The following is a 25,294-nucleotide window of genomic DNA, read 5'->3' as shown; positions in this document are numbered from 1 at the left end:
AGATCATTTTTCATTTACCCGGAAGCATGAGATTTAAAGCTTTTTTTTTTTTTTTTTCCTGATTCCTTGCGTAATTTTCCTTGTGCTCCAGTTCCTATTATTTGGTTTCTGAATGGGCATACACTATATTAAAAAGACACAAATTCAGAAAGCTGTCAATTTGTTATTAAATAATGGTGAAAAAGACTTCTAATGAATATGGATTGGAAAAGAAAATCCCAAATAGATGGATTTTTTTGTCCTAAACTAAGTTAAGGGCTGGACAGTAAAGACTCCGGGTTATAATGGAAAATATTAGTATATAATTCAAAACATCTGCTTTCAGTAGATAATTTGTCCAAGAGTTAGCTGTTTAAACACTGGATTTCTGATGCACAATTTAAACTGTTTCTTAACTAATGCAATGCTCTGCCTATTATAAACCAAGAAAAAGTACTATTAGATTTAAGATAATAATGACTATAATTAGAAAATCATTATTACTTGACATTTTTTTCATTCACTGTATGTTTAAAATACAATTGAAATAAATAATTAACGTAAGCCGCAGAGAGCGATTAATTCAGTTATTTCTTTTGTATATGTATGTACATTAAATAGGGTACATACAAGCACACACACAAACTTAAGCTGTGTGAAATTTTATCTTTGTCACATCCCATTTTGCATGGAATTGTGTCGGTCTGTGTCTGTGAAATTGTGTGAAACCATATCTAAAATGTTGTAAATATGCGCCACACGTAACCTGCCAGTGTTGGCATCTGTCTTCAAGTCAAAAGGGCATGATTTATTGGTAATGTTGTATACAGAATATATATTTGTGATAGAATAGCTCATATTTCAGCTTGTTATGCAGGAAATGAAGACTAATGAATTTTATCAATTTAATTTCATTTATATAGAAAACTAAATGAGGTGGCTAGTGACTAGAGCTGGGGCAATACTGCAAAAATATAATGCAAGTATTCATTCAAATGTTTAGCATACTTTCCCGGTTGTGTGTATTTTTCTTGGGTAGTCTAATGAAAAAGTTAAATGGCCAGAATGTTCTCAAAAACAGGCTGAATATCTGAAACTATTCCTGGATGATGAATTCATAAAAATTAGCATTCTTACTCAAACCCTGAATGCTGTGGTACGCATCTGCCCCCTTTCTGGTTTCTCTGAGTGCAGCCCCCTCAGGTGTTAGTATTGTTCTCTTTATCTGCTTCAGGGTGGAATTTCATAAGGACTTGACTACACAGGGTAACTGACCGGCATAGCTATAGCAGAATAATTATTCTGCACTATTCTAGAATCATCGTGACTTTATTCCAGAATAATTAATCTGCTTCAGAAGTAGCCTGGATCCTGGATGTGCTATCCCATGTGTACTAACCACCTATCACTCTGCAAATCTGAGTGTGTTTCAGGTACCCGGATTTCCTCCCTTCAGGAGTCTGTGACCAGAGAGCTTAACTAACAACCTTCTTTAAAAAAGTTATTTTTATTTAGTGGCTAGAACGAAGCATGAGAGAAGAAAGGGTTTTGTTTAAAACTACCAGCAGACTACGTGCAGTTAGTCTCATGTAATTTTACACTTAATTACAAGTTAAATTAGATTGTCTGTCTTACTCTTAAGTGACAGGAACAGAACCGAACAAATTTGCATTCTGTTAGACAGCCCAGATGCTCCTGTATGTCTGTGGAACTCTTAACCCTGTACGCTTACAAATTAGAGCAACCTAGCTACGTCGCTCAGGCCTGTGGAAAATGAGGTCCTCGCCGCCAGTTATGTGGACCTAACCTCCTGTGTAGACACGTCTGGGTCGACAGAAGAATTTTGTCATCAATTTAGCTACCACCACTCAGAGATGGATTAATTACATTGACAGAAAAACCCTTCAGTCGACGTAGGAAACATCTAGACTATGACATTACAGCGGCACAGCTGCAGTTGCACTGTAGTGCAGACATGGCCTCACTTTGTTTCTCTCTATGAAACTCCATGCTCAAAGGAGAGCAGGCTAGAACCATTAAAACTGCTCATTCTAATATTGTTGCTTAGGAAGTGGTGTTGTAATGGTGTCAGCCTATTAGAGAGACGAGGTGGGTAAGGTCATATCTTTTATTGGAGCAACTTGTGTTGGTGAGAGAGACAAGCTTCTGAGCTCCACAGAGCTCTTCCTTGGATCTGGGAAAGGTAGAACTCTAAGTGTAAGTGGTTAGGTGACTATCAGAAAGGGCTTCTTCCTGCTTGCCTTCATCTGCGTTGGGTGAAGAGATCCAGATGAAGTATCTGTAGTTCTGATAGAGCACCACCACATTCAGGGTGGCTCTGGCTTTCTGGCCGCCCCAAGCAAAAAAAAAAACAAAAACAAAAAAAAAAAAAACTTGTGGTGCGGCCGGAGCCAGGGTGCAGGGGGACTCTGCGGGGGGAGAGAGAGAAGGAGGGCGGCCAGGGCTTCAGCTCCGCACCGCTCCGGTCGGCTGGGAGGGAAGAATGCAGGCTGCCCTGCCGGGCTTGCTGCAGGGCGCTCCCGTCCTCCACGCCACTGCCCCCTACAGGCGGCCGGAGCGGAACAACAACAACAAAAAAGCGTCCGTGCCGCCCTGGGCTTGGGCGGAATGCCGCCTCCTCCAAGCTACCGCCCCAAGCACCAGCTTGCTCGGCTGGTGCCTGGAGCCGGCCCTGACCACATTTTTCACACTGAATCTAAGAATTATGCTCATCCAATCAAGAAACAGAAACACACTTTTGTGACTTGTGTATCCAATCCAAACACACCGATAAAGCTCAATTTTAAAATACTGAATATTCACAAGATTGCTCATGCACCATCAGCAGGGGAAATATATTTGCAGGAATTGTTCAATCAGGAATTTTAAAAGAACAAATTTTAGAAAACTCACCGGCTCATGTGCCATTTGAGAACACGTTAAAAAACCCTGGAGGGGCTGCAATAACAATTTAAAAAAATTAGCATATGCTTCCAAAAAAATTGACAGTCAAACAAAGATCTGTCACAAAAATGTCACATTAGCTTCCAAAATACTTACAGCTCAAAATTAGTCACAGTCCAATTTCAATTGTCAAAACCCAGACTCTATCCAGACTCTGCAGCTACCTGAAATTGTACAAGCCAAATACTCGCCACAGTCAATGTCTCCCTGAAGCCCCCCGTCTTCCCATAGATAGAAACCTGCCGACTATGTTCCCTCAAGTTCCAATGTTTGAAATGAAACCCCATGCCCTCTATTTGTACTAATAATAATTATGTACAGCTAATCTGCAGAATTATTTTCTCATTTGGTGAAGTTAATAAATAAATAAATTAATGGAGATATCCTATCTCCTGGAAGTGACCTTGAAAGGTCATTGAATCCAGCCCCCTGCCTTCACTAGCAGGACCAAGTACTGATTTTACCCCAGATCCCTAAATGGCCCCCTCAAGGATTGAATTCACAACCCTGGGTTTAGCAGGCCAATGCTCAAACCACTGAGCTATCCCACCCCCCCTGCACTGGTCTAGTTGAGTTGCAGATGGTACATCCGCAGCGGCGCCCCCTGTAGTATACTGGACATGTAATCATGCTGCTTCCATGTACACCAGTATTTCTGCAGTGTGTTTTAGTTCCTCAAATAAATAGCAGCACCCTGAGTACCCATCCCAGCACCCTGAGTACCCATCCAAAAACAGCTGTCTGTACTTCACTTTGGCAATACACCTTGCTTATCTCTAGGAAAAAAGCAAAGTAAGGCCCTCATCTTGCAATGGCTCCTCTAGGCAGCCCCCTGCACCTATGAGTAGTCCCCATTAAAGATCAGGCCTGTGATTCTCAGTTAATCCTAAACCCTCATAACAATGTCTTGCTTAGAGTCTCTCCTTAGTGTGTTTGAAAGAGAGAGAATATCCATCTATCTGTGCTTTCCTGCTGGCTATGCCTATCCCCTCAACATATGACACCATTTCCCTCCCAGACACTCCTGCTCTTAACCTGAGTGTCCTCATTAATTCCACCCACTGTCTCCACCTCGCACATTATCCAAATCTTGCAGCTAAATAGCATTCCTAAGAGCTAGCCTTTTCTCTTTGACCTTGTCTGTTTAAATTGTAAGCTCTTCAGAGCAGGGACTGACTCTCACTGTAGGTTTACACAGTACCTAGCACAATGGATCCTTGTTCCTAGCTGGGACTTCAGGGCACTACCCTAATACAAATACATAATAAGAGCAGTATTAATACATTGCATTACATTTGCAGCTTCAGTAGTTCTTTTACTTCCATTTCATTCTGCTGAAACCATCTGAGAAGTACCTGTAATTAGGCAAACAATTATAAATACATTCATAACGATTCATCTAGGATTAACAGGAATTATCTTACTCAATCAATGATCATTTCCCATCCAGGTGGGTTTCTCTTCACTGTTGATGTGTTCTCCGTATGATATGCCACTTTCCTCTTCGGATAAAAGGCTCTGTTCTCAAATGAGATCATGTGTAGAAGCTGTGGCTAAGCGTCTTCAGAAGAATGAAGCAGAGGCCACAGGGAGACCACTCCAGTGATCTTTCTAGTAGAGCTCTCAAAAGAGAATTGCACAAGGACATTGTGGCATGAGGGTAGGACACCCAAGCCTTTACTTTAAGCATAACTTTACGACATTTTTGCCATGGCAAAAATCAGGCTCTTTCTCAATGAGAGCACTGTCCTGTGCCACCTCCTGTGTTGAGGGAAATCTCGCTGAAGATTCCCCTCATGTAGTTCCCACAAGAGTGAGGTTTGCAGTGCTTCTTTCCCTTCTGGGGGACTAGTCTACAGGTCCATCCCCAACCTGGAGAATGCCAGGGAATCAATAGGAAGCCGCCAGGACCTCCGGAAGAGAGGCTGCGTCCCAGAGCTGAGTGGTATATCCTTCATTCTCTGTTTCCTAGCAGCACGGGTCCACCGGAGGTGTGCTATTAGGGTGTCTGCCTGTCCCTGGAATCCCAGCGGGTAGTGGTTGAAGTGGGGCAATGCTCTGCTGAAAAGATGATGCAGACGGAGGCTATATTATCATTTCTAGGGATTCACTGGCAGGTCACTGCATCCATCCCAGTCCTACCCTTGGCCCATCCATCCCTACTCTGAGTCCACCCAGTGTCCACCTCCTTCCCCTAGGACAGGTGCTAACCAAAGAGATCAGTGTGAGAGACGTGACTGACTGCCACTTCCATATGAGAAGGTAGAACCCTCTATGCAATTATCCGGGTGGCCAATCCCACTCTATATCTCCAAGAATTGCCTCCATAATTAAATTTCCAAAGTCACTTATGCCATTACAAACAGGCTGTACATTCCAGACCTGATCCTGTGAAGACTTTTCAGGGTCAGGCCCTCCATTGTTGAAACCTGCAGTCTGGATAGCTAGCTACGCATGGCTCGTGATGTATCTTTTGGAGCAGAATGTGCTTTTCTTAGCTCCCATCTGGTGTACGATTTATTTAGCAGGGCACCCATTGCAGGAGTTGTTTATAAATATTGCCCACTCGACAGCACTAACAAATTATTTTAACACTGGTGAGGGGGACGGACATGATTTTGACTTTGGATATATTGAGCAGAGAAAGCAAGGCAAGAATCCAAGATCACAATCATGAGAGAGTTATGTTCCTTCAGCATTTCCTTTTTTTTTTTAAATCCATTTACTAGGGGCCTCTAAAAATAAGAAGTTATGCATGTCTTGATCCTTCAGTGACTGCACCAGTAGCTTATCTCTGAGCTGCCTGTTATGCAACATTGAGAGCCTCAGCCAGATCTGCAAAGATAGGAATACTGTGGTAATCCGTTTTCATCTCTCAAAATATAGTGAATGCTACTCACATCTCCATAGTTAACTCACTTCCACACAATCTGTGTATGGAAACTAGATGGCCAAGACATCTTAAAGGAGTCAGCTTTTCGGGAAGTGCTGGGCACCCACACTCTGAAAATCAGACTCTTTTAAGGTTTCCACTTGGGCACACAAGAACTGAGGCATTCAAATGCAGTCATTTATGGCCCCCTTGGCTCATATCTGCAATATGGCTGAGTTAATATTGTGCACGGATACTTACTGGACCATCCTGACTTTTGAGTGCTTCAGCTTATAACCTGAACATTACGGTAGGAGAGCTTTTGGCATTTAATTTTCCTAGTTTTATAGAAGCCAAATGAAATTAAAAACAAAGGAAAACAATCCAGAGCTAGTCAGCTTGAGGAGTTTACGAATTCCTCTGGCTTCACCAGAGTGAATCTTATAATGTGCATTATCCAAAGGTATTCCATTTGAGGGAGTCTTATGTCAGCAATCCATAACCAAGGCATCCTTAAAATGTGTCCAAAACCACCTGACGTATAAACTGTGCGGGACTGACAGCGACAAACATTCACAAATTTAAATCTACTGAACTGATTTTCTTCAAACTTGACTTGACAAGGGGGGGGCTAGAAAACAAGCCAAGTTTGAGATAACTACCATTGATTAGTTTTGCGTTATCCCAGCCCAACATTTCTAATCAGAACAGTCCACTTCTTGCATGTTGTTGAGCTTGACAGTTGAGGGCTCAGGCCTTGATTCAGCAAAACATTTAAGCTTGGGCTTAATTGCTTTGGTGATTCTGGGCCTAAAGTGAACCTCAGGTTATCCTTATCTCTTGCCTTCTTTGAACTAAAATGCATCTACTCTTCTGCTTGGGTGATGGCTGGCCTCTTAGCCAAAACACTGGGTATTGAACCAGAGACATTCAGAACTAAAAGCATAAGCAGCTACAATTTGAGCGTTAGCTGGGAGTTGTTCCAACTCTGTGCATCAGCAGAGAGTGGGCCCCATGACACACATTCCCCAGGGGGTTGTACTTGTATATGCAAATATGCTTTTTCCCCCAGAATGATATTCATGTTTTTAATTAACATGCTTATTGAGAAAGTTCATTCATTGATGTTTATTAGCCCATTCATTTCACACACCACTTCTCGGGGCCTATGTATTTACTTCAATGAGGGAAATTGTAAATGTCTCATTGAAATATACAGAAAAATCCCCCAAGGCATCAAGAAGGGAAAGACTTTCAAAACTGCCTTCAAATTAATTTCAAGTTTCTCAAATGAGACTTGGCTGCTCTGGAATGACTGGGGAGAACAAACATAGATCCACAATTCACCATTTTTGTGCTGATTTTTGAGTATTTCATTCCTCCCCATGTTGCTTTTTTTGTGCTTTGGTGGCACAGCATTCGAAATGCTGATATCCAGGAATACGTGCCAAACTCTGATGTACAGGTAGGTTTATGCAGCAGAGGCCTGACCAAAACCCACTGAAGTCAATGCGAAAATTCCTGTGGACTTCAATAGTTTTTGGATCAATCATATAATGTTTGCCTGCAGACTTTAAGCACAGATCCAGGAAGACCATTTCTTTGGGTTGTAAAAGGTAGTGAATACAACTCGGCTTCTTATGGGCTGCTTATTCATTGATATATAATTAGTCTCTGTCTCCATGTAGCAGCTGGGAACGTATTGACATCCTGTTGTTGTTAAAGAGAACGGCCCCAAAAGAGTTTTCTCCTGCTGCTGCTTCATCTCCATCTGATGCTGCACGTCTTTCATTGACACCTCAACAGAAACCTTCCCGGTATTCACACTTACAAAAAGAGCCTTTTTTCAGGCTACAGGGGGCATAATGCTTGGGTATCATTCTATTCTGGCTAATGGCAAAATGACATGTGCCCATCTTTAATTGCATAGGAAGAGCTTTTAAAGTAATAATGATCATTGGTTGAAAGGATACATGCATGTTACAGGACAGATTGTCCCCGCTCTTGTGTGGGAGGGATAAGGGAAAGCTCCTTGCATTGTTCTTACTTCCCCCTCATTTGCCCCAGCCAAGAAGAACACGCACTCACTTAAACATAGTCACAAGCTGCTGTTACTAATAGAAACAGAGGCTCAGTTTCCATGGCAGATGCTAGTTTCCTGGGTAACATGGTAACACCGGGGGCCCATCCTGCAAAATGCTGAATGCATCTTGTAATGGGAGCGGACGGAGCACAGCAGCTCATGGAAGGTGCTAACGTCTCTCAGGATCAGGCCCATTGGACAATAGATATTGTCTAGCATTGTTTCAAAGTGAATTTGGAGTACTCTGTGTTCACAACAAATGAAGGGAGGCGGGGAGAGAATACACAGCACAGTCAAACAAATACCTGAGATGAGGGTCACTCTGTACCCACCAATGTGCAAGTCCTGGGTTTGTTCTGATATTTTTCTAAGACTTTGGAAATCCATCTGCTCATTAGTGTTCTCCCTTAGAAATCCGGCTGGAGTGAAATAGCGATAGAGGAATCGCCTTATTAAAAGATGTATTTCATGTACTGGCTGTAAGCTGCACTGAGCCTTGTAGCTGTAGACACTTTATTATTTCACTTGCCTAAGATCATGTAAGTTCGGTGAAAGAGCTATGTAAACAATGTTCTTTTGCTGAACTTATACATCCATGTTCTTCTCTGGTTAGGCAAATGGTGTTGCAATAAGGGATCCCGTGGGTTACAGAGGAAACAAAGAATAGCCCTGAATTGTCAAACAAAGTCAATTCCTCTCATCATGCCAATTCTCTCTTAGCTCTGGGAAACCTGGCCACTATGGCAGGTCTGAGGTATAACATGCTTACGAAAAGGGAGGGCCAGAGCCAGGCTAGTGAAGCATCGCTAGCTGTTGACGATGCCAGAGGAAAGAGCAAGGCTACTCTCCATCATGCTGAGGGTGTGAGGAGAACATCAGTCCACCACACATCCCTACCGAGAGCACAGCACCAGCTAGGAAGCAATGGATGTAGTCATGCGGAGGACCTTGATAAAGGAAGTGGGGTTATGTGTGGATCAGGAACAGTGGAGCCTGGAAGGTATTTAGTTAGGTTTACATGACAGCCAGACATCCGAAGTTTGCTCCAGGCCTTTTGAGGTTCCTGCATCATTAGGTTAACAGATAAGCTTGCAGTGATTAGATCACTCTGCGGTGTGCTCCTACATACTGGGGTCTTCATGGATTTTATTTGTTTCATTCCTTTGGCAGCAAGCCTAGAAGCAGGACCAACACAATTTCAAGAGGAACAAAATTATTTTAGTTAGAAACTCACAAATGAGCAGGCAAATTTAGGAAGATGTAAAATATCCCACAGATCTAGTTCCAGCCAATCCAAATCCCACATCCAGGAAAGATGATGCCTTCCATTTGCAAAAGGCAAGACATGCCACTGAGAGTTTGCCCAGGCCAAAGCCACCCCAAATCATCCCATCTCTAATCCTGCTGGAGGAAGCAGCTGCCTATTGTACTGACTCAACCAGGCAAAGCAAAATCTGCACCCAGTGACTCATGCAAAGACACAATACAGCCGTAACCTAATTAATTGGAATATCCTGCTTTGGGTTAGCTTAGCCGTTTAGAGGCAGCCAAGTCTCACAGGAAATCAAAGTTCACATCCTGCTCTCGGTCGCTCCCATGCCCCAGCCAACAGCTGCTGAGAGCATTGCAGGGGCATGACAAAAATCCTAACATTAATACAAACCATCTAAAATACCCCAAAACAAATTAAGCGCATTAGCCTTCCTGACCCCCAAATAAGAACTTCGTTTGTGTAAGTGCCAGATCCTTCTCCCATTGAAGTCACTGGCAAAATCCCCACTGATCTCTACATGGGCGGCTCTTTGACTCCACTGGTTTCTTCTCATCTACAGAGATAGATGGAAGAGCTGCGTAAGCTTCATTTCCCCCCACTCCCACTGCCGATGTACAGATCAACCCGACCTAGAGAGGGAAAATAAAAGAGGCGTGTTTTTCTGCTGTGAGCTGAACTAAAAGTGATGAATATGGTTAAAACCCAGGCTTGTATCTTATGAGTGATAGGAAAACAGACAAGTTACCATGCAGAACAAAGAGGCTGAACAAAAGATGCAGAATCCCTGTCAGGTGATGGAATCACTCTTTTGAAGAGGGCCAGCTATGGAATGACATTGCGACAAAGAAGACATTTCAGCAAAGGGAAAATGGTGCTATTGACAATAGTTACAATCGTGAGTGGCTGGAACAGGCAAAGTGAAAACAAGGCAAAAACCTCACCACTGGTCAGTCATTGTCAACATGAAACATCCCCTACCCACCTCCTTGTCCTTGCTCTCCCCATTAAAAAACAAAAGGGAGAGGACTAGAATACTCAATACCAACAAAAGAACCCTTTATAGAATGGCATTAATTGCAGAAGCTGAATAAATAAGACCGTAAAAGATACATAGAGACACTTATTTGTCCATTCTGAAAGGAGTGAAACACAAACACACATGTATAAAGCAGCTTAATTTTCTCTACACTGATGTTGGTTTTGGCCCAAAGAGACCAGAAACCTGGAATCAGATCCTCATTCATGCTCCAACCCCTTTCCATTGCCTAAAAAGTGCTGGCACAACGTACGGGGCCCTAAAAATCCTGGTTCCTGCTGGGGGAGAATTTTCCTGCTGCAGAAACTGGCAAGACATTTGTAAGCACAACCCTGTGGGTTAAGGTTGAAGATTTAGGGTTAGATTGTGCCGCTTCTTATTCATGTTGGTTGGCGTCAAAGGGGCTATTCCTGTGAGTAAGCGCTCACCAATATTTACTATTAATCGTGTTTATTGTGGTCGTGCCAAGGGATCAACCAAAATAGATGCACAATTTTCACCTTAGGCGGGGGAGAGGGGTGTCTTTTCCTGATTTCAGCCCCGACCCATTACTACAGACACACTCCTGCCACACTTACCTCCACAAGAAATAATGAGTTGTGGTAGCATGGGAGCACCTCTGCCCAGCTGTGCTACCAATGCTCCTGTGGCACCGTAGCACCACTGTTTCTGTTAACACCAATCAAGGAACCAGAAGGAGTGCCTCCATTTCCCCCCACAGACAGGTGTTTTCAGGTCTCACCACCCAGCCTATTTTATATAAGTTCTTCTACCACTCTTATTGCCGTAGTATCCGAGCACCTTCCAGGAGTGCACTAAGTGACATGACTACATCTGCCATGTGTTTGTTCTCTCGTCCTCTCCCCGGGGAGAGGTGTGTGCAGTGGAGTGGTTTTGGTTTGGAATTGTGTATATATCTATATAATTACATGTTGATCTATGTTTGTTAGAGGAGGCAGGTCGCAGAAGTGCACCTCACCTTGCACCTGGAGCAGGAGGTGGGGAGGTTTGAGATGGTTCTTAGTTCCTGGGGAAGTGTGTTCCACAATGCTGGACCAGACCCCGGAGAAGGCTCTCTGTCCCACAGAGACATGAGAACCGCCAATTAGAGCTGGTCAAAACAACTCATTTTTTCAAACTTCTAAAAAAAAAATTTCCATGGGGGAAAAGAACCCCACAGTTGTTTGAACCTTCAAAAATTCAAAAACTTCTGATGAGCTCCACCAGTTTTGGAGCCCTTCTTGAAAATGGGAGACAGAGAAAACCGGTTAGATAGAAAAAGCTAGATGAGGGTTTCTGGAAATGCTTCTGTACCAATTCAATGCTAAGGGTGAAATCCTTGCTCCATTGAAGTCATTTGCAAACCTCTCATTGACTTCAGTGACCCAGGTTTCACCCTAAGGCCATGAGCCTGCAATAATCCTCATGAGGATACAGGCTTGCAGAGAACTCATTGTAGGATTGAGGCCCAGGGTGGTTTGCAGAACAGAAATTACATTAAGCGACCAGCCCAAGCTAGGGGTTGGGTGAAAGAGGATTTATAGCCAAAATACACGAGACTGTACTTGAGAAGCGGTGTGTGTGAGGAAGGTGAATTGTCATTTTGCTTAATGTGATAGAAAGCTTCTAATCCCCCTTGCTTCTCCTTTGACATGTTGCTTATTCTTTCTTTGGTATGTTCCCTACTAGTCCATTCTATTCATTTTTGTTCCTTCTTCCACTCACCACCTCTCTCGCCCCTCATGCACTCTATCTTTGGCTGGTCTGAGGTACAGCACTCGATGGGGGAAAGCGATTTGTTTTGAAAGCCATTTGGAACTGTATTTTCCATTCTTGGAACGAATCCCAGAAGCAAGTAATAAATGTTTCTTTTAATTAGTGAGAGACCCCTGGCCTACCATTAAAATTACCTTCAGCTGACAGGATGCACTTAATTTACTGTTGATTTGCGTAGTCAACGGGGCTGTTGGGTTCTTTCATTAACCCACAAAGAGAAAAATTCACAAAACAGACTTAGCTCTGCACATTATAGCAGGAGCCATGATTATGGCAGCACAGCTGTAGTTAAGGTTATGTCTGTGTTTCTTTTCCACACATTATTTTCAGGGTTTCTAACTTGACAATAATGAGAGTCACAACATTTAAATTCCTGTGCTTTACCTTAAAAAATTATCCCTCCAGCTCTGTAAACCTGTCTCATCTGTATTAGCTTTCCAAAAATGAATCCAAACTACTTGGCTGCTAAGGTAATTTCTAGTAGAGGAAAGCTTACTACAATATTTGCGGCTAGTTTCCTGATTGATAAAAATGGTAGACTCCTACCTCTCAGACTTGAACGTAGCCATCTGGTCATACTTCAGAGCCTGGCCCATCCATCATTGAAGTCAATGTCAGTACTGCTTTCCATTTACTTTAAAGGGAGGTGGATTGTGCCCACAGTGGTGACCAGTCTATTTATCTAGGGTCTCACACTGCCTCAGCAATGACACTTGTAAAAAATAATTAAAGGTAAGCCCCTGCTAGAGCACCCCTGGGGTGGTAGAGTTCACTTGCTCCCTCTCCTAAGTGGCTTTGTAGGGCCACCTTAAGACCAGATTTCTTGTGCTCTTGGTAGGTGTCTGATCTTAGCGTGCTGGTTACTGGAGCTACCTGGATTGTCAGTGTGCAATGCCTATGCTAAATGGCTGAGTGAATACACCAACATTCAACCCCCACGATCTCTAGGACATTAATATTATATTTTTTTTTAAAAAGAACCAATGGAGAAACTCATGCTTTATTCCAGGAAAAGAGAAGGTTAAATGAAAAGAAAGGGTAAAGGTAGGAACCAGGGATGAAAGGGAGAAGGCAGGGTGAATCGAGGGTAACAAATGAGTAAAAAACCCATCACATAACAATAATCAAACACTCTGTGCCTCAAATAGTCAACAGCCCACAAAGTGAATACACAGATCTACAGGAGACCCTGGGTCTCCCAATAAGCCTTCACTGGGTGGTGGGGTTGGTATTTGGTGGAAAGTTGTGGTGTATCTCCCTGAGCAAGCAGCAGCCTTCCGGGTATAGTGGCTTTCTAGTGTTTGCAAGCTCTGGCTTCCAGTGCAGGGGCGACTTCTCAGGTGCAGCCGGCGGTTAGTCCTCTGCAGTGTAATGCGTTGGCTCTCCTTCCCTCATACAGCAATTGATGGCTGCATCTCCCCATGCTGCTGAAATGCAAATCACTGTAGCCAGTCTTGCAGGGCTCAGTACACAGGTGTGAGCAGTTCCAGACATATGCAGGCTATCTGGGTCCAGTTGTTGGTTGTCCTGGCATGTCAATTAGGCTCTTGGCTTGGCCCCCTGTGGCTACTCAGGTACCTTAAAGTGTCCTCCTCTTCTCTTCTTTGAGGCATCTAGAATAGCAGGGGGCTACACAAATACTTCAACACTGGAGGCCTGATTCTCCTCTGACCTTAGGGTGAGTCTGGCATAACTCCAGTGACGTTATCTGGGTCTGATTCTCTAATGCCTTGCCTCTTGTGCAAACATTTAAACTTGTGCAGAAAGGATGCACAACACTCCCACTCTGCTTTTCTCAGGTGTCAATCATTTCTCAAACTTTGTTGTAGGCAACCATGATACAGAGGCCCATTTGTGGTTCACTGCGCTGTGTCAGTAGGCCTGACATACTCACTACCCCTACCACACTAGTTATGATATATACCCAAAAGGTATAACTCACTGATCATTAATATTTTTGCATGATGTATATAAGTGAAACTCATGGATTCAGGATTAATATTTCTTCCAAGCCTAAAAGATAAGATCTGGATTCCAAACTTCAATCAGTCTTCGGCTGCTTGCCATATCCCTAAGAGCTGAGACACGGTACCATGTCAAATTTCTATCACCACTCAACATCATATGTTACTTTGTTGACTGTTCAGAAAATACACCCCAGTTACACAGATCTGAAGGAATATCAAGGCGTGTGGTTGAATTATTGTAGAATTATATATGGTTTGTCACAGTAATATATTATACTGAGGATTAACTTGCTGCCATTGAGAGCCAAATTGTGTTTAAAAATAAACTTTTTAAATCTTTTTTTAACAAATTCCATTAACATCCAATCTCACTGGTTTGATTTACTGTGAAGGCAATGGAGTCTTCTGAACCGGTTTCATATCAGACAGACAGAATTTGTGCTGCAGAATTTCAGTGGCATTTTAGTCCACTCTGTCAAGGTGGGCAGCCACAAACCATGACACACATTGCTGAGGTCTGCAAAATGACTCAACTTCCTGGAGGTCTTCGTGCCTTGAACATTGTTGATGAGAATGCTGTGACTTGGCTTGACCGGATTGTACATGCCAAATAAATAAATAAAACTGCTTCCGAGGCAGGTGTAATAGCCAATCAGTGCCTTAAAAGTTGTGCATAAAAAACAGCTTTCCAGTTTTTAAAATCCTTAGAATAATATTTGTATCCACTGTGGTCCAAGTGGTCAGAAGAAGAATTATTTGAGAATCCCTACAGGGCGGCGGGAGCAGCAAACCAAAAAGAAAAAACCTGCAGGGGCGGCCAAAGCGGTGAAGCGCCAAAAAAAAAAAAAAAAAAAAAAATTAGATGGAATGCCGCCCTTTGGAATCTGCCACCCCAAGCACGAGCTTGCTCGGCTGGTGCCTGGAGCCGGCCCTGCCTCAGGGGACAATAGAGGAGTATCTCCGGGAAAGCAGCTTCATGGAATTGCCTTGGAGATGATCTGCCTTTATATATATTTCATGGGATACAAACTGAGAGATTTCCTCTCTATACCTTACCTGAATATTAATACACACATACTCGTCCAGTTATTGAACAGAACTAACCCCAGAAAACACAGAACTTCCCATTTCTGACTCATTCAATTATTTCTAATTTTCTCAACTTGGGGCATGAAGGTAAATTAACAATAGAGGTTGTAGCTGTCAGATACTGTGGTATGTGCAGTGCTGTACCGTTTACTTCCCAGCACTAGCTGTCATTCGTGTTCTCTTTGTGCAGTAGTGTGTGTGGCTTCATTACTATGCTGATGACCTTTACCAGGCAGATTGTCAGAAGTGATGGTTCCAACTTGAAGATGCCCAAGTCTAGAAATGTTCCATTAACAATGTATGAAGGGCTGGAAGCAGTGAGAAAGGTATCATTTGCTCCAAGGCTTCTGAAATGTTCACAGACTGACAGCTATTGGGTAGTTTTCTCTCAGAGGTCTATTAAAGTTGGGTAAAAGCGAATCAGCTATGAAGGGGAATGAAAATTATGGAATGTTGTGGACTAAGGTGCTCCCTGAGGCAGATGCTTATACTAATACAACGGTTATAGGGCTGTCTCACTCATCAAGATGCCATGTAAAAATGTAAGCAGTGGGAAGACGGGGAAATTTAGTCAACTTCCACAAGTCATTGGGTCAAATTTGTTCTGGTGCTGGAGCTGAGCCTGCTGTAGAATTGAAGGGGATGGAGCATCTCGCTCCTCCCCACCCAATACTGGGACTGCTGGGAGCCAGGACAGCCCCTAATTCTGGTGAGGCAGCCCTAGAGGCTTCTCTTGTTTATCTCTCCGTATTTGTATGGACCCGGGCAACTGAGGAATAGCTAGGGCACAGGACTGTCCTGACCACACCTCAGATCTCCTGAATCCCAGTTCTGGTCTCTATCTGCGAGATGACATGGCCTCTAATCATAACAATTCATCTAAATGATGCCTGTTTGACTCTCCTTGACCCACACTTGCCCTATTGTTGTTTTCTTGCTCAGACTTTTTCTACATAATTCCCAACTCAAAAGAGAGAGATGGGAAGGTTCTCCATGCTAGCAACCAAAAACTTGATCAGATAAAGAAGAAACACCATCCAGCACAGATCAGTAGTGACCAAATGTCTCCATCATCATCTAACAGCTGTATAGTGACCTGCACAAAATGAGTCAGTAGTCTCATTCCAGATCTAGCATACAGGCCACAAAAACTACAACTGGCATATTTATTGGCAGTCTCAGAAGACGTCAATGGTTGAAGGGATAGGAAGAATGAACTTATTTTGTAGCTTTTCATCCTTGGAAGCTGTCCCTCTGGAATGAAGCACACTAGTAGGGTTAGTAGGAGAGGACTAGCTGGGCCTATCCGGAGAGTAAACATTCCAACACTGTCATTCAGCCACCTTTCACAAGCAGGAATTTCACTTCAAAATACAAAAGGGGGGATAATACAGTGTGAAAATACAGACCGATGAAGAGGGAAAAGGGGGTAGCTAGGCTAGAAAAATAATTGCCAGTTTGACCAGATTTAAAATAGAAAATTGTTTTGCAAGCAAATTCAGATTTCATGGCAATCCCAAGTGACTTTCCTCACAACTGATAACTAATCAACATAGCTACTTTAAAAGTTTAGAGAAAATAATGAACTGGCATATATTTATAGTAGAAGCTATTGCACATTATTTATTCCAAAGTACTTATGTCAGCACCACTTTCTTTCATATAGTTTTAGAGGAAAAGCTGTAAGAAGCTTTATCAGCATAAAACATATTTTGAAATTCATACATTAATAATTGGCATAGCAAAGTCAAATTCCATCTAAGTGGAATGCCGTACCCCTGGTGGATGGTATTTTTCAACAAACTAATGGTTAATCTGTCCTTCTAGGGAGGAAAAACTACTTCTCTTCTGAAGTCAAATCTAATGAAGACAAAGAAGGAAAGCTTTCAGGATAGTGAGGACTTTACAAGAACACAACGAAAACTCTGTAGTATGGGACCCATCTTCAAATGATCTAAGTAAAGCCAATTAACTTAAACTAAGTTAAGGAATTTGGGTGCGTATGATTTCCTGTGATTGAGTTATGCATTGTATTTTCATCTGATCCGGCCCGGCCCAACCCATGCCCACTGAAGTCAATGGAAGGAATCCTATTGACTTCATAGACTTGGATCAGACCCCGTGGAGCTGGGCAAGTATTGTAAGACACTTTCTACAAATATACAAATTAATTTGCATTGACCGTTTTCTCATCCCCTCCTGCATTTGCTTTGCACAAATATTCTCGCAAAGATGAAAAGTTTTCTCAAAAAGCAGAGTTTACGGCTTGAGTTTTCAAAGCAAGTGCTGAACTCTTTGAAAATCCTACAGCAAGCAAATTTCAAATTCATAATCATAACTATTTGCCCTGGGGAATCCTAATTTCAACAGTAATGGGATTAGAAACATGCCCCACACCCTCTCTACACAAAGGAACCCTTTGGGCAGCCAGGGGCTGTAACAAGTAAAGAAGTCTTAGCATTTTTCCATTGGGAATGTTCTGTTATCATGGAGCTGGGGAAAGCTCTACAGGGCCATGGAACTAATGCAGAGAGAGCGCTGACCCTCTCCTTCTTCCAAAGAGTGAGCAAATCCATTCTCCCCTCCCAACCAGAAGAATATAGAGGAAACTTCCCTGCCCTTGTTTTGTAAAGTCTCACTATAACACTGCTTTTCAGAATGACAGCAGCCTTTTGAATAGCTTATGTTGTCCGAGGCCTGGAATGAATGCCCATTATGCTGACACTGTACACTCCTGCGAGTACGAACCCTGTATCTGACAGTAATCGCTTCTTCGTGTCAGGAAGAAGATGGGAGTTAGATTTCCTGACACTAAATGCATTCGTATTAACATCCAGCAGCTGATGCTTCATACCACCTGAGCCAAACAATCTTCTTTTGACACCGAGAATAAGTCTGAAGCTTTCTGGTACCCAGGGCAAAGAAACTGATGTCCATTATTTATCTTAAATTCCGTTTATCATCTCCATTGCTGATCATTCCTTTCACATTCTCTGTTTGCTGAAATATAATACCAAGAGCACTGTCTATTTAACCTGCTACGTGTGTGCATCACGTAGACCTTCCAGAGGTTTCACTATTTAAAGGAATCCCAAAGTGCCACCTGCTGGTAAGTTAAAGGTAGATCAGTCTCATCATGAATTCATCCCCACCTGCAGACTTCTATTACATTCTAGCCTCCTCCTCCTTATTTTCAGACTCTCATTCTGTCACGCACTTCCTGTGACATAGAGTTTTGAGAAACCAGATTATTTTGGATCAGAGCAGTCCATGTGAATCTTTTTTTTTCTTTTCAGGTTTAGTGATCATCTCCTGAATTTTGTTTTAAGTTCTGCATTGAACCCAAAAATTCAAAGCAAAGGCAGCTTCCGAGTTTTGCCTGTTTTCAAATGAAAGTCATATGGAGCCACCAAATCGTGCAGTGCATGGCAATTCGAGCTGAGATCAAAACTCATATGGAAATTAAAACGCTTGCAACAGTTCATTAAGTAACCCCTCCACCCATTAACATGAACCTGCCCCCCCCCCAACCCACTACTTTTTACAGGGCTGTTTGTAACCTACTCAACTGATGGTCAACTCAATTGATCAAAAGAGAGGTTTTAATCTTTATTATATGTAAGTTGCCTTGTTATTAGAAACCTATGAACTCTCTGACAAATATATTGCCCACCTCCCTTTTTCCTCCACATCCTGTTATTCAGACAGCCTAATCCTGCCTGCCTTCCATTGTGATCTCTTTGGGGAAAGGAAGGTCTTTTTGTTCTGTGATTTAATGCTACTTTTGATTGCATACTAGTCTTTATATTGTAAACTCTTTATAGCAGAGACTCAGTGGTTCTCAGACTGTGGGTTGGGACCCCAAAGTGAAGCCCGAGCCTCACCATCCTTGGCCAAAGCAAAAGCCCAAGGGCTTCAGACCTGGGTGATGGGGCTCAGATTACAGGCCCCTGCCTGGGGTTGACGCCTTTGGATTTGGCTTTGGTCCCCCGGCCCAGGTCAGCAGGGCGTGGGCAGGCTCAAGCTTCTGTCCCCCCTCCTGGGGTCATGTAGAAATTTTTTTGTTGCAATGAAGTTTGAGAACCCCTGGGTAGACCTTATCTTCATGATTTCATCATATGTCTGAAAGGTATCTGTCTATTTATCTGTCTTCTGGTTTTCTGTGGTGCCTCTTGGTATTTCAGTACTTACCAAGTAGTTTAGACTGCACAGGAGTGTGAATTTCTTGGAACTTTCTGCTCTTCTCTCTTCCTTAATGATAGGCATTTTCCATGTGTTCCATTCCTATGTTTTTCTCTGCCAGCTTAGTTCACCACTGTGCAAATGAGCTGTGCCATAAAACATGCCTCTTACTTAAGGTCTGTAGCCATTGTTGCTGCTAGCAGGTAGTGTCTGGTAGGAAGAGGCAGAGAAATGATGGTTGACCCTCTTTTGCGTTGAATACAGATATGTTCCAAGCAGCCCTTGTGGTCTGTTCTTCAACTGCCACGCCCACTATGTGCTTCCACCGCTGAAAAATTCTCGTTCAGTCTAGCACAAATCTCTGCCAAATCTTTTAATCTCTCATTAACACCTACCGAGCCTACATCTGAAATTCTTAATATTTACAAAACCACCCAAAGCCATCTTCATCTCTTGTGATCTCATCTGCATCAGCCAGGCAATGCCAGCACACACTTATGCCCATCCCAACTACCGGATCCCACCTAGACTGCATGTTTAAGTATTTGTATTTCTACATATTTTCAGCTTGTCCTTTGTCTTAGCCTTTAGTACCCATCCCCATGCAGTCGTCATCCCATCTGTGCAACCTCACGCTATTTCCATTTTCAGAATTCACGTTTCAGAATAAATACCCTGAGTAACTACAAGGCTGCTTGCTAACATTTCTATTAATTATCTTCCTCTCATCCCATCTGCCACCTTTCTGTTGGACCAACCCACCACTCCCAAAATTACAGCATTCACAATTCAAAATAGTCAAATCGGATGTTCTCACCAAAATCTCTAGCATCTGTTCCATCTTCTGTCTCCAACAGGAGCTGCTCATTCCCAGCCTCGTCTCTGCTTTTGCATTATTATTTCAGTTGGAAACTGCAATAATCAATTTTAATCATAAAATGTAGGGCTGAAAGGGACCCCAAGAGGTCATTTAGTCCATCCCCCCTGCGCTGAGGTAGGATTAAGTATCTCTAGACCATCCCTGACAGGTGTTTGTGTAACCTGTTACTCAAAACCTCCAATGACAGGGATTCTACAACCTCCCTAGGTAACCTGTTTCCATGCTTAACTATCCTTATGGATAGAAAGTTTTTCTTAATATCTGACCTTGCTGCAAACCAAGCCAATTACTTCTTGTCCTACCCTCAGTGGACATGGAGAACAATTGATCACCATCCTCTTTATAACAATATTTTACCTATTTGAAGACTGTTATCATGTCCCCCCCTCAGCCTTCTGTTCTCTAGACTAAGCATTCACAATTCTTTCAACTTTTCCTCAGAGGTCAGGTCTCTAAACCTTTTATCATTTTTGTTACTCTCCTCTGGACTCTCTTCAATTTGTTCACATCTTTCTTAAAGTATGATGCCCAAAACTGGACACAGTACTCCAGCTGAGGCCTCATCACAGCCGAGTAGGCCTCACCACAGCCATGTCTTACATATGGCACTTCTGTTAATACACCCCCAGCTGTTTTATCCCAGCGATGCTCCTGTTAATACACCCCCAAATGTATAGGTACCCAAGCTTACAGGCCAGAAGTAAAAAAAATTAAATTACAATATTCCTATATTAAAAAATTTCTATGATTTTTATTATCTATTTCCTTTATTATTTACATTACAATAGCATCTAGAGGTCCCAGTTGGGACGGAGACCGTGTCGTGCCAGACAATGTACAGAAACACCATAAGAGAGAGTCCCTGCTCTGAAGAACCTTCAGTCTAAATAGACAAGACAGACAAAGGATGAGAGAAATTACTATCCCCATTATGAACTCCTGAGCCCCAGTCCAGGACCGTAACCACAAATCAACCTTCTTCCCTTGCCATGCCTCCGTCTCAGAGTCTGAAAGCTGTTTGATGCATTTTTAATAATGCTATTAAAAATAACAAAAAAACCCACAACATTTTCACACCTACCTGGTTTCTCTCATTTATTCCCCTTTATATTGGGTTTCAATCAATGTTTTATTTATTAGACTTCGAAGAATAAATACAAATTTCTAAAACGGTAACTATTAGTCACTTGGTAACATTGTGTTGTTGTAACTGTTTAACTTCACCCTCCAGTAATCTCTTCAAATCCCAGTGCACGTTTTCTCTCTCACATGAGTTCTCCCAGAGTTACCTCTGAGCCCGAGCCTGCCTAAAGCTGATTAGTCATCCCCAGACAGGTATATGGGTGATTCTGACAGTCTGAGCAGACTAAAGAGACTGCTTCTCTTATGAGAGCCTATCTACCTGTCTTGGGATCACCTGGGTGGGTCCTCACCTCTGGATGGGCTGAACCCTGCTTGAATGGCATGAGGCCTATCATAATATCTGCAGGTAACTGCCCTCTGATGATTCATCATGTTCTCTGGCTAAGGGATGACTCATCAGGCTTAAGCAGGCTCAGAGGTAACTTGGGGATGTTTCATCACACGCTCTACCTATACTCCCCTGAAGTCACTAGTCAAAATCACGTATCTTCTTCAATACCTTGGTTCCCTTGCAGTCCTTGCTTTTAAGTAGCTGGTTTGCATGGTTTGTCCTCTTCTCAGTTGGCTCATCCTCTGATTCATGAAGGATGGAATATTTGCTGTTGTCCAGGGTGAGAGGCTCCATACAGATTACCCTTCTTGCTTTGTTTGTTACCACACACTTAACCTTTTTTCTTCTCCCTCCCATCCGGGGTCTCAATTTACAGAGGACACTGAGTGTTTCTCCTCCCTTGGTGTTCACACCTCAACTGCTAGCAGAGCACCTCACCCTCCCTGATTGAACTAACCTCGTTATCTCCACACTGATTTATACCTGCCTCTGGAGATTTCCATTACTTGCATCTGAAGAAGTGAGGTTCTTACCCACGAAAGCTTATGCTCCCAGTACTTCTGTTAGTCTCAAAGGTGCCACAGGACCCTCTGTTGCTTTTTACAGATTCAGACTAACACGGCTACCCCTCTGATACCTGATCTACCCAGTTCAGCTTCTTTTCACTTTCCCCTTCACAGTGTGCATGTATATATAGCCCTCCTGCATTTCATGCATAAATAGATAGCTTGTACATCAGATGCCTTGGACCCATTAGTAGCCATTCTATTGACCAGAGCCAACACTCATTGGAAATAATAGGAAGTTTTTCCATTAACATCCATGGGCACTTGATCAGGGCCTTTACACCCCCTCCTTACTGCTCAATCCTACTCCTACTTTCTTTTTGAACTACTATACTCCCTTGTTTAGGCTGATTAGGTTCTCAGGACTCCAGCTGTCTCAGCTCTCCCTTCTCATTTGTTTTCTTTGTGGCTCTAATAAATTAGGTGTAAACTTAGCTTTGGAACAAAGCAGTCATTTATTCATGCACTACTAAGCCTGGTGTGTTTTACTGAAGATAATTAATGAGCCTAAAATCCACTGCCTGGGGAAAGTGAAGGGGGGCTGGCTGGGATCTGTTTAATACAAATATATCTAATAATGTTTATTGACCTAGTAGCTGCTAGACAGATGCTTCATCTTCAGCTATGTTTAAATTCTTCCCCAAGCAAAAACCCATTTTAAAATGAAGTTAGTATGACAAACAATATGAACCAAACACTTTACTTATCCTGATATAAAATAAACCGTGCATACAAAATATATTGTCCTGGTATAAGAGAGACCACACACAGTGGATTCAGATATCTACCTTACTCAAATATTTTCTTCACACTGACTTCCCAGTGATTTATTTTCCTGTTGGCCACAACAAATTAAATGCCAAATGTGTTTATCTTATGCATTTTCAATAAGAGTAACTAGCCTCCTATTGCAGTTTAAATAACGTTGCTGGCAAAATACCTTTTGATGGATTGTATGGATAAAATACCAGCTGCAAAGATAAAAAAAGAAACAGCAATTTCCATTTCCCCCCTTAATTTACCGAAAGACACATGAATTAAAGGAATCTTTTTGAGATGTGTAGGTTCCACACAAGGGGGAAAAAAAAACTATTTATGAAGTATTCTCACTTCCTTCAAATCCCTCCTAAGAACTCCCTTCTGCCATCTTGTCTATGAGAAGTAAGAAGCAGTGGAAGGTAACCCTGCCCTATTGATTAACCATATGATCTTATAATAGTCGCCCGGGTCCTTCCTTTACTTCTGTATGGAAAGCTGGAGTCACCCCAGGCTGAGACCAAATTCGACAACAGGAGCTGAGGGGAACATTGGAACTCCTAATGCCTCTGAGGGGAACATTGGAACTCCTAGTCCAGGGGTTCTCACACTTCATTGCACCATGACCTTCTTCTGACAACAAAAATTACTACATGACCCCAAACTGAAACCTGAGTCTGCCAAGCCTTTCTGCCCCGGGCGGAGGGCCAAAGTTGAAGCCCAATGGCTTCAGCCCCAGGTGCAGGCACCTGTAACCTGAGTCCCACCACCCGGGCTGGATCCCTTGGGCTTCGGCCCCAGGCTGTGGTTTGGCTTCAGCCCCGGGCCCGAGCAAGTCTAATGCCAGCCCCAGCGACCCCATTAAAACGGGGTTGCAACCCACTTTGGGGTCCCAACCCACAGTTTGAGAACCGCTGTGCCTAGTCCATTATCCAGCCCCTCCGCTGGCACTACAAGGCATGTGGAACACAAATCCAGCTGGTAGTATTCGAATACACTGTACATTAATGTTTCCCAGTAATGAAATTATTTGCCCACCAGTCATAATGGGATAAGCTGCCGAAGACCTTTTCTATCTTCTTGTATGTTAATTTCACAAACAAATTACAACAATTAACTACATTCCTCCTGAGGCTTAAACGGAATAGGAAAAAAAAGAAAAAGACTCAGTCCATGGGCCAGCAACTCTGCCCCCAGAACTTGTCATTTGTACGGCGGATGCACAAGTTTGGTGGGTCTATGGATTTCTCGAACTACAGAGACATCATAAGATTATATACAGCTCTACAACCCCCAGGGAGACCCTGCACACCTGCTGCCAGCAATTTCAGATGAGTATGTTCTGTTAGGAGTCAGCCGAGGCTAGAAAGATGCTTTATTGTAGTGAGATGTTTATAGCTGAGCCGGAGACGAGCTACCGTATCTCCTGTAACGTCTCTCACTCTTGGCAGACTTAAAATTCGCAGAAGCAAAGAAGCAAGGGAGCCTGCCAGAGAGCAGCACTGTGCTTTTTCTATTGTGCATATAGTTCTGCTGCCACATCAGGCAGGGCTTATTTCTATGAAGTTTAGATTTTAGTTACTTTAGGTGACACAACTCTTGTGTCTCCATGAAATACATTGAAAGAGAAGCCAAACAAAAGAGTAAAACACCAGCAACATCCTGGGCCTGAGCCACTGATGGGTTAATCTAGCTTTGGGGTGGTGTAACACCTTTGAAATCACCCCCGTAAAAATGGAGTAACCTGAGCATAGGAATCAGGCCTATAATATGCAGGTGTGTGATGATGCAGACCAGGCATCTTAATGCGGCTAACTAAGGACCAGATCCTCAGGTGCCTGAACATCTTTGAAGATCAGGGCCTAAGTGATTTGACTATAGAGGACTGTAGCGGGGTGGTCACCCCACTCCGGCCCTGAAAGGGTTAACGGTCAGCCTTTGGAGAGGGCTGGGGGTGAGAGCCAGTAGGAAAAGGCTGGGAGGCAGCCAATCAGGGCCAGGCTGGGCCCTATAAAAGAGCTGCAGGGCCAGAAGGCAGGGAGTCTCTCTTCAGCCTTGGAAAGAGAAGGGCCTAACTGCCTGGGAGCTCAGGGTACCGGAAGCAGAACAGTGCTGGGGAAAGGCAAGAGGAGCTGGGAAGTTCCAGCCTGGCAACTCCCCAGGCTGAGGCCTTGTGCAAGGCCTAAAGAGGTACTGGGGCTGCGGAGGTGTAGCCCAGGGATAGGCAGAGGCAGCTGGTCCAACCCCCTTGCCAATGATGAGTGGCCATTACAGACTGCAGTCTGCCCCAGAGAGAAGGGGCTACATGACGGCTGGCAGTAGCCACTGAGGCAAGGTGGGTGTAGAGGGTTGGGGTTCCCCTGGGAGGGGAGATCCAGAGTGTGGGGGTACTGCAGG

The 25,294-nt window shown here is 43.2% G+C and overlaps 1 long non-coding RNA gene across 5 annotated transcripts in view; it reads right to left on the bottom strand.

Annotated features, from left to right (window-relative positions):
• The window catches only part of LOC135973197 (uncharacterized), a 133,804-nt gene that overhangs the window by 80,246 nt on the left and 28,264 nt on the right, over positions 1-25,294 (bottom strand). For 3 of the 5 annotated variants that reach the window (XR_010589919.1, XR_010589920.1, XR_010589921.1), the window contains exons 2-3: positions 20,039-20,133; positions 19,231-19,431 (exon numbers count right to left, since the gene is read on the bottom strand). This is a non-coding gene — a long non-coding RNA (uncharacterized LOC135973197). Of the gene's footprint in view, positions 1-2,402; positions 5,005-19,230; positions 19,432-20,038; positions 20,134-25,294 lie in introns of those variants that run through there. The other 2 variants (XR_010589918.1, XR_010589922.1) reach the window with 2 other exon arrangements.

This window comes from Chrysemys picta, chromosome 8 (assembly GCF_011386835.1).
Source record: "Chrysemys picta bellii isolate R12L10 chromosome 8, ASM1138683v2, whole genome shotgun sequence".
Classification (NCBI taxonomy): Eukaryota; Metazoa; Chordata; order Testudines; family Emydidae; genus Chrysemys; species Chrysemys picta.
Note: the sequence above shows the minus strand (reverse complement) of the source record. Positions and strands in the feature narration are given on the sequence as shown.